Source organism: Lucilia sericata, unplaced genomic scaffold, assembly GCF_015586225.1.
Source record: "Lucilia sericata isolate MDLA Ls3-8-SP2 unplaced genomic scaffold, ASM1558622v1 Contig000717F_arrow, whole genome shotgun sequence".
Lineage (NCBI taxonomy): Eukaryota > Metazoa > Arthropoda > Insecta > Diptera > Calliphoridae > Lucilia > Lucilia sericata.
The window spans coordinates 132,516-142,118 of record NW_023994718.1 but is presented as its reverse complement, the minus strand read 5'-3'; positions in this window follow the sequence as shown (position 1 = coordinate 142,118).

Below are 9,603 nucleotides of genomic sequence, written 5' to 3'. Positions count from 1 at the left end.
AACTATACGCGAAATGAAATAAGGAACAGTGGGGTAGGCCTATTCAAAACAGTATATCGTCATCGGTACTCAAAGTACTAACAACCATCACAACTGCGCGCTAATATGTATTTAACATTAATTAAACTCTGCGGCACTCATAGTAGTTAGAGTTTATTATTATTTTAATTAACCGTCAATAACACGCACTTTTATTTAAACTGTAAAAAAGTACCTACAATGTTAATTTCATGTATAAACAAAGCAGCAATTAAAATGAGAATTTCCTCCTCAAATTTTACTCATTTAAATTTTTACTAACTTAAGACTATGCGGTATACTACGAAAAGGTGTTGCATTTTTTTTTTAAATTTTTCCCGCCAAATGTCGAGCTACAATTTATTCATTTCATTTTCAAATGGTTGATATGACTTAGAAAAGCTGAGGCTAATAACTAGACTATTGCTATTTTCTAGGTCTATTTAATTGAAGCAGATTTTAATTGTAAGAGTTGGAATACGTAAGCGTATTGCAGTTTTATGAAGCAATTGCTGTTGACTCACGTCATTACTTTTGTGGCAGTTGGTAATTATTACATTTCAATTTTAATTACTACTTCTACTGTATTTGCGTTTGTTGTGTTTAATGCTTGTTCTGCAATCAAAATATTGCAATAACACTGGGTAAATGTCATTATTCATACCTAAGTAAGATTGAATATTTTGCTTAAATTTATACATATGTACGTACGAATTCCTCTATGGAACTTTAAGTTGACAACAGTTAAAATTCAAGCTCAGTTCTAGTTCAGTTCTAGTTCAGTTCTAGTTCAGTTCTAGTTCAGTTCTAGTTCAGTTCTAGTTCAGTTCTAGTTCAGTTCTAGTTCAGTTCTAGTTCAGTTCTAGTTCAGTTCTAGTTCAGTTCTAGTTCAGTTCTAGTTCAGTTCTAGTTCAGTTCTAGTTCAGTTCTAGTTCAGTTCTAGTTCAGTTCTAGTTCAGTTCTAGTTCAGTTCTAGTTCAGTTCTAGTTCAGTTCTAGTTCAGTCTAGTTCAGTTCTAGTTCAGTTCTAGTTCAGTTCTAGTTCAGTTCTAGTTCAGTTCTAGTTCAGTTCTAGTTCAGTTCTAGTTCAGTTCTAGTTCAGTTCTAGTTCAGTTCTAGTTCAGTTCTAGTTCAGTTCTAGTTCAGTTCTAGTTCAGTTCTAGTTCAGTATAGTTCAGTTCTAGTTCAGTTCTAGTTCAGTTCTAGTTCAGTTCTAGTTCAGTTCTAGTTCAGTTCTAGTTCAGTTCTAGTTCAGTTCTAGTTCAGTTCTAGTTCAGTTCTAGTTCTAGTTCAGTTCTAGTTCAGTTCTAGTTCAGTTCTAGTTCAGTTCTAGTTCAGTTAGTTCAGTTCTAGTTCAGTTCTAGTTCAGTTCTAGTTCAGTTCTAGTTCAGTTCTAGTTCAGTTCTAGTTCAGTTCTAGTTCAGTTCTAGTTCAGTTCTAGTTCAGTTCTAGTTCAGTTCTAGTTCAGTTCTAGTTCAGTTCTAGTTCTAGTTCAGTTTCTAGTTCAGTCTAGTTCAGTTCTAGTTCAGTTCTAGTTTCAGTTCTAGTTCAAGTTCTAGTTCAGTCTAGTTCAGTTCTAGTTCAGTCTAGTTCTAGTTCAGTTCTAGTTCAGTTCTCGTTCAGTTCTAGTTCCTAGTTCTAGTTCAGTTCTAGTTCAGTTCTAGTTCAGTTCTAGTTCAGTTCTAGTTCAGTTCTATTCATGTCTAGTTCAGTCTAGTTCAGTTCTAGTTCATGGTTCTAGCTTCAGTTCTAGTTCAGTGCTAGTTCAGTTCTAGTTCAGTTCTAGTTCAGTTCTAGTTCAGTTCTAGTTCAGTCTAGTTCAGTTCTAGTTCAGTTCTAGTTTCAGTTCTAAGTTCAGTTCTAGTTCAGTTCTAGTTCAGTTCTAGTTCAGTTCTAGTTCAGTTCTAGTTCAGTTCTAGTTCAGTTCTAGTTCTAGTTCAGTTTAGTTCAGTTCTAGTTCAGTTCTAGTTCAGTTCTAGTTCAGTTCTAGTTCAGTTCTAGTTCAGTTCTAGTTCAGTTCTAGTTAGTTCAGTTTCTAGTTCAGTTCTAGTTCAGTTCTAGTTCAGTTCTAGTTCAGTTCTAGTTCAGTTCTAGTTCAGTTCTAGTTCAGTTCTAGTTCAGTTCTAGTTCAGTTCTAGTTCAGTTCTAGTTCAGTTCTAGTTCAGTTCTAGTTCAGTTCTAGTTCAGTTCTAGTTCAGTTCTAGTTCAGTTCTAGTTCAGTTCTAGTTCAGTTCTAGTTCAGTTCTAGTTAGTCTAGTTCAGTAGTTCAGTTCTAGTTCAGTTCTAGTTCAGTCTAGTTCAGTTCTAGTTCAGTTCTAGTTCAGTTCTAGTTCAGTTCTAGTTCAGTTCTAGTTCAGTTCTAGTTCAGTTCTAGTTCAGTTCTAGTTCAGTTCTAGTTCAGTTCTAGTTCAGTTCTAGTTCAGTTCTAGTTCAGTTCTAGTTCAGTTCTAGTTCAGTTCTAGTTCAGTTCTAGTTCAGTTCAGTTCAGTTCTAGTTCTAGTTCAGTTCTAGTTCAGTACTAGTTCAGTTCTAGTTCAGTTCTAGTTCAGTTCTAGTTCAGTTCTAGTTCAGTTCTAGTTCAGTTCTAGTTTAGTTCTAGTTCAGTTATAGTTCATGTAGTTTTTAGTAGTTCATGTTTAGTTTTAATTCAGTTCAGTTCTAGTTTCATTCATTACGTTTTATTCGTAATCATAGTTAAACTATTCAAACAAAAATTTGACTGAAAAAACAATCTTTAGAAACCAGTATTTTTCATGAATTTATTAACACGAAGTTAAAAAAAACATTTCTTCAAAAAATTTTGATAAACAGACTCTCCTTAATTTTTGTATAAATAATGATTTGATGATTTTTGTAAATCAAAGACTTGTCTTCTGAATGCCGTCTGTTAACATGTCAAGATTGGAGCTTTAGTTTCTTTGTTTATTTGTAAATAAACAAATTACAATCAATCTGTCATCATTGTAATTGTCAAAATATGCACTTTAGTTTCTGTTGTTTTATTGTTTTTTATTATTGTAGCATTCATTTGGCTTAATCATTGACATCACCAGCACAATCAACTTAAGTTGTTGCCTATTTTGTATGCATGTTAGTATGACTTTCAGTCAGTATGTCTGTCTGTCTGTCTTTCCGTCCATTCAATCTGCTCAAGTCAAATGAACTGCAATAAAAACAAAACTTTAAAACACAAACTGTCTTTTGATACCGTCAATGTTATGTTTGTTCATATTGAAGTCATTGTGCTGTGCGCGCACTGTCTTTTGTAAATCCTTTTACGATGATGATTTATGTACAATGATGAATGTCATTTTGACAACAACACAAGGCGGCAAACAAAAGTTGTTTTAAATGGTAAAATTATATTTGTATATACAACAATATAATTTTTTAGTTGTTGTTTTTTGCATCATTATACATAATGATATAATATGGCGGCGTTTGAGGATAAAAAACAAGAAAATTATATGGTGATTATGAATAAATTTTGTTGTTGTTGAAAATTGAAAAAAAATATGAAAATTTTATTTAACATACTTTCTTGATTTTGAAAGAAAGTAATTTCGTAACTTTTGTTGTGATTAACTCCCCAATTCAAACACTGTAAATGTATATAATCCAAAAGTTCAAACCTTTCGTGCTCATTTTAGATTTCAATACATTGTGTACCAGACAGATTACAAAGAGTCAGGCTGGTAACTGTTGTAAGTTTTATGATTATCTTCAGTGAGTTCTAAAGTTGTGCAGGTTTTAGAACAGAAACGCTTTTTGACTCCACAGTAAATTGATTGGAATGAATAAAGTAACTAACCTTTTGAAATCTAAAACTTGGAAATTATTTTTGCATCAAACCAACAAAAAAAGTAAAACAAAATGAATTATCAAATAAATCAGAAAAATTTTCCATTTCTTCAAGTTTTTTATTTGTTGTAGCAATAATTTCAACAGTCACTGTCCATCTTCTTCCTACAGTCTCATTTGTGCTGGCTGCAGCTTTAAGTATGACTGTGATTGGTCAAAAAACCGAAAGACTGGTTAGCGAAAGATTTCGGTGAAAGATCAAAGATAACTGCTACAAATAATGCTGTAAGCCACTAAAAATAACAACAATAAAAAACCAAAAAAATAAAGAGTTGTTATGGTGTAAATAAAGTGATGTTGGCCATGCAACGCCATGTTTGGAGCTTGTCTTTAGAAAGGTTGTTGTAAATAAGTAAGTACGACTCTAACTGAGTGCTTGCCACACAAATAACAAGAAGAAAAGCTAAATCTTGAAATATGAGGCATTTTTTGAGTGCTTTATAATGGCAAGAAGACCTCAAAGATGCAGCTGCAAGCCACCACTACAGCTTCAATACACTACAATTTTAAAATTACAATTTTAAAAGTTTTTATAAACATTATTGGCTGCCATTTTGTTTGGTTTTGGTACATCATGTTAACATGGTTATTTAGACAATTTCCAATTTAGTGATTGAAAACTTAACAAATGTTGGCTGTTAATTAAGTCAATTATATACTAGTTTTTAACACATTTTAATTTGAAAATATCTATAAACCATAAAAAACCATAGATAGATTATAAGACTTGATTTTTTTAATTAAAAAATATAAATACTTGACAATATAGATATCGGCGGATATCTGTAGTTAGACATATAAATTTATTAATTGAATTTGTCTGATGAAGTGTTAATTAAATACTTTGTATTGTATAATTATTATTAAATTTATACCATGTGCTTTTATCCATTAGACTTGATACTTTTTCAATCAACACTTTTAACTAACTTTCAACAGACAACTCTCACACTTATGTCCGTCCGTCTATACACGCACGTAGGTTTTTTTTTATTATCGATATTTAAAATTGTGTGTTAATAATTTTTAAAAATTTACAACACTTAAAATATTGTCTATTTTATAAATTCCCCAATTGTTGTTTTAATAATGGTGTCTGTGGGTTGACACAATGTTGTTGTAAGTGTTAATTATATTGATAAATATTAATTATTTTAATTCTATATGTAGAAATATTCTGTCATATTTGTCCAATAATTTTTTTACAGTTTATTACAAAAGTAATCGAATCGTTTATTATTGGGTTATTTAAAGTATTGGACCAATATAGCCCATTGTCAATGTCAAGAAACATTTGACAGAAAAGAATGACAGACAGACTTATTTAATTCTACAAAGAATGGGCAGGGATCGGATATGCCCAACGATTCGTCTCGTTGACCGGGCTTAATAAGTATACGATCACTTCGCTTCGGGTTGAAATCTGGTTTTAATAGCAAATAATGACTTGATGCAAAACTTGTTTTTATGACGTTAAAGAAGTATTTCGGACTTTCAAAATCGTCATTCAAGGTTTCTTGGCTTCAATTTGTAGGATACCGAACTTCCCCATCTTTGCATGAAGTCTGCTGCTCGCTGACGTTTTAAAATTGAAAGGTCTTTTTGAGTTTGAGAACAATCTGCATGGAGTAATGCTTACAATCTTTGGTCTTCAAAGTCTTTTGCTGATCTGGGCAATCTTTGCCTTCCATGTCAAAATCACTACATCAAAGCATTTTCCATCTAGTTAAAGTAATGAAACATATTCACTGATTTTTATAGCGGTAAGGCATTCGGCTTCAATTCGTATGATACCGAAAATCCCTACTCTATTATTGGCTCTATTATTGCTGCTCTCTAATAGTAGCTTGAGTAACTCTCAATGTTTTTACAAAATCTTGTTGCGTTTTATAACAAACTTCATGGAGTAATGCCTCCAATTCTGGGTCTTCAAACTTTTTTACTGGCCTGGGCAATCTTTGACTTCCGTGTCAAAATCACCACATCAAACCATCCCACATTTTATTAAAGCCGATGGAATACATTCACCATAAGCTTCGGTGTGTAAACGGCGAAATGAAAGTGAAGACTGTATAAGTGAAAAATCGTTATATATAAATTTGTTAATCAACTGTTTGTACCCACTGTACTTGGCATACATACTTATGTGTATTATTTGTAACTAATTCTATTGACGTTTCAGTAACAACAGCGACAACAACATATTAATTGAAATTTAAAAAAAGTTGAAACAATAAAGAAACCTGTAATTAATTGAAATTTATTTGATTTCAACATTTAACACTTTTTTTTTCAAACGAGTACATACTATTGACAATATTGATTCATATTTAATTATTTGTTTATACATATTTATTAAAAAAAGGTTTGTATTTTTTCAATGTCCAAAGCAAAACTTGTTTGTGTAAAAAGTAAATAAATATTGAATTTATTCAATAAAACAAATTGTGATGGAATTATACTGATCACTAAACTGTTTTGCATGTGTTTCAAATTAATCAATGTCAATTATTGAAATCATGCTGCATGTGTCTCTTCAATCATTAGTATAATTTAACGTAAAATTTTGAATGTTATTGTTATTGTTTTATATGAAATATTAATTATGGCGGTTTTGCTTTAAAATGTTATTTTGTGACCTAAATAATTTGTACAAAAATTTTGATGTTTTGAATAATAAATTAATCGTTTTACAAATGTAAATTAAGCAAAGTGTTAAAATTCGTTTTCTTTTTCTTTTAAATAAATAAGACTTAATTATTTTTAACTTTGTAATCCAAGACTTTATGATCCGTAACTAATGCTAACACTTTGGATTTTGAGTGAATATATCAAACACTAGTTACTTTTAATTCCACTGGTATCGATAATGTGGTGTTTTACGTTTAACTTGTTATTGCAGATTATTGATAATGGAAACAAATAAAACTGTCTAAAATCGGTCAAACAATTAAGTGGTCTGGATCATGTTACCTTAATAAACCTATCATAATCTTAGTGTAATTGAAATCCCGGTGTATAGAGGTGTTGTCAAACGCAACCTCAGTCTTTCCTTGGAATGATCTGGTCTGGGGTCGAACCACAGAACCACACAATTGGGACCAGTTGCCCTCAGGACTTGTCCTGGCTGACCATTGGTTGAGTATTCTTTTGGGAATAAAGGAATCAAATTAAACTGTTCAAAATCGATCAAACAGATAAATGTCTTCCCCTAGAGTAACAAATATAATTAAAACATATTTTGAGTTTGTGTGTAAATTTCAAATAAAACTCTCTTTTACTTATTTTATTTATTATTAGTTAATGTTTTCATTTCGATTGATAAATAACTACTGATCTAATTTTACAAATATATTCTTATTATATAATATGTAATTCAAACTAACTGTTAACTAGATTTAGGAATAAAAGAAGTACGACAAGTATAAAGAAAAATATTTTAAATAATAATATTTAAAAGAAAATAGTTGATGAATTAATTTTAAAAGGAAATATTTGATAATTTACAAAATAAGAAAAATTAGAAAGAAAAGAATATATAAACTAATATAAGGTATAATATGTATAGTATATATGTACATACAAATATGTATATATGTACGTATATACATATATGTAGCTCTAGGGGCATGTTACCTTGATGAACCTATCATCATCTTGGTGCCGTTGAAATCCCGGTGTACAGAGGTGGCGTTAAATTCAACCTCAGTCTTTCCTTGGAATGATTTTGGACTGGGGTCAAACCACACAATCTGGTACTATGCGCCCAGTTGCCCACAGGACTTGTCCTGGCTGATCATTGGGTGAGTATCCTTAAGAATACACGAATACAATACACGGTTTAAACCCAAAATCGCGGGGAGAGGTTTTTGGTTTAAGGATTGATATATAAATAACCTATATATGTCTGAATTCTCTCTCCGGTGCGGCTGCCATCCCAACAGAGGTCACTGGGTGATGTGACAAAGCAACTTATGCTGGATTCCTGAAACGGTTGGGTATCTCTAACCTTTCGTGTAGTAGGGCACCGGTATATGTTAGGGAATTGTCAGGTTGATACTGGGTATTTCCGTGTCATTCCGTAAATGATCTTTATGTCCTGAGAATGGAATTGATTTCAATTAGAGAAGTTTCGGGGACTAGTACTGATTGAGAATTCCTTTTTAATTCGGGGTGCTGTTGCATCAATAAATGTCCCAAATAACTTGTCTGTCTGTACGTGCTCCAGTAAATAAAAATAAAATTGGGCCTTCAAAAAAACAGGTAGTGTTCTAATAGGATTGTGAGTTCGATTCCCCCAGTTTAGTTTTTGAACATTATATTGGAAAATCAGCATTATATCCATTTAAAATAGAACAGAATTTAAATATGTATGTAGTTCATCTTACCCCAATTTCTAAAAAAACTTTAGCTAACATTTGTCTTGACACCATTAACACATTCAGCCATATTTATTTAGGTGTTGTTTTTTTTCGGCCTTTTTTATAACTTCCCTTCTGAACCAATTTAAATGTTTTTGTTTATAAACAAACAACACTAAAAAGGACCTTTCTAGCTTAAAACTACCACCAATAACAATGGTAACAAAAATAATATCGTAAAGCCCCTACTACTATTAAATTAGGTTTTTTATAGTCCTAGTACGTGTGACAGTTGTAATAATGTTTGTGTGTGTTGTTGTTTTTTTTTTAATAAAATTTATTCAAGCGTTTGATGTCCTTAAAATTGTATTTACACCACTACTGAAATAAAAATGGCGTTTTCCTGTCATTGTCAGTTGACATTATTTTTAACACCAACGAACAAACAAACGACTTAATGACAAATAGAAAACCTGACTGGCATTTAAAAAATATTGTATCTTTTTTGATAAAATAAAAGTAGAGATGAGTTTTAAAAGTATTAATTCTTTTAGCAATTCAAAAAAAAAACTTTACAGCTTAGTTTTTCGAAAATATCCATAATAACTAAGGTTTAAAATTGACACAAGCGCTTTATTTTTAAAGAATTCATTCTTTTATATTCTTCTTTTATAATCAACTCGAATATAATTTAACGCTTCTCTGTTTCTATGTCACTTGCAAGTGGAAAATAACCGCAAAAATAATGCTTTTTTTCGGGGATGATTTCCTTTTTTAGGTTTAATAGACTTTACGTTTTTTTTATTGTTATTAGCAAATTTGATTTCCAAATTTGAATTTCTAAGCGGCAGATGATCTCAAAGATGTTGTTTTTTTTTAATATGATGTGTATATGTTGGCTATTATCCTTGCGCTTGAAATCATTTAATGCGTATAAATGATGTGACAATTACGTTTGTGTGTGTGTCAACATTAAATAGTGACAAATAAATATTGAAATTAAATTACATGCTTTGTGTTTTTTTATGTTAAGCGCTTTAATACGAGTTTTGTAACAAATGCGGAAAAACATGCGAAATTAGTGGAACGGCCATTTTTTTGTAAATGATTGATTTTATAGTACTTATGCAAAAATAACTAACTTTGAAGAAAATCGAAATGATTTGTATATATTTATTGTCTGGATTATTCCCCCGGGTCCTGTTGTCTTGATGAACCTATCATAATTTTGGTGTTATTGCAATTCCGGGCTATAGAGGTGCCGGGACTATAAATTGGTGGTGGCAAATGTATCTTCAGTCTTTCCTTGGAATTATTTGGCTGGGTCTAACAAGAGAACCTTACACTGGTTCTCTGATTGTCCG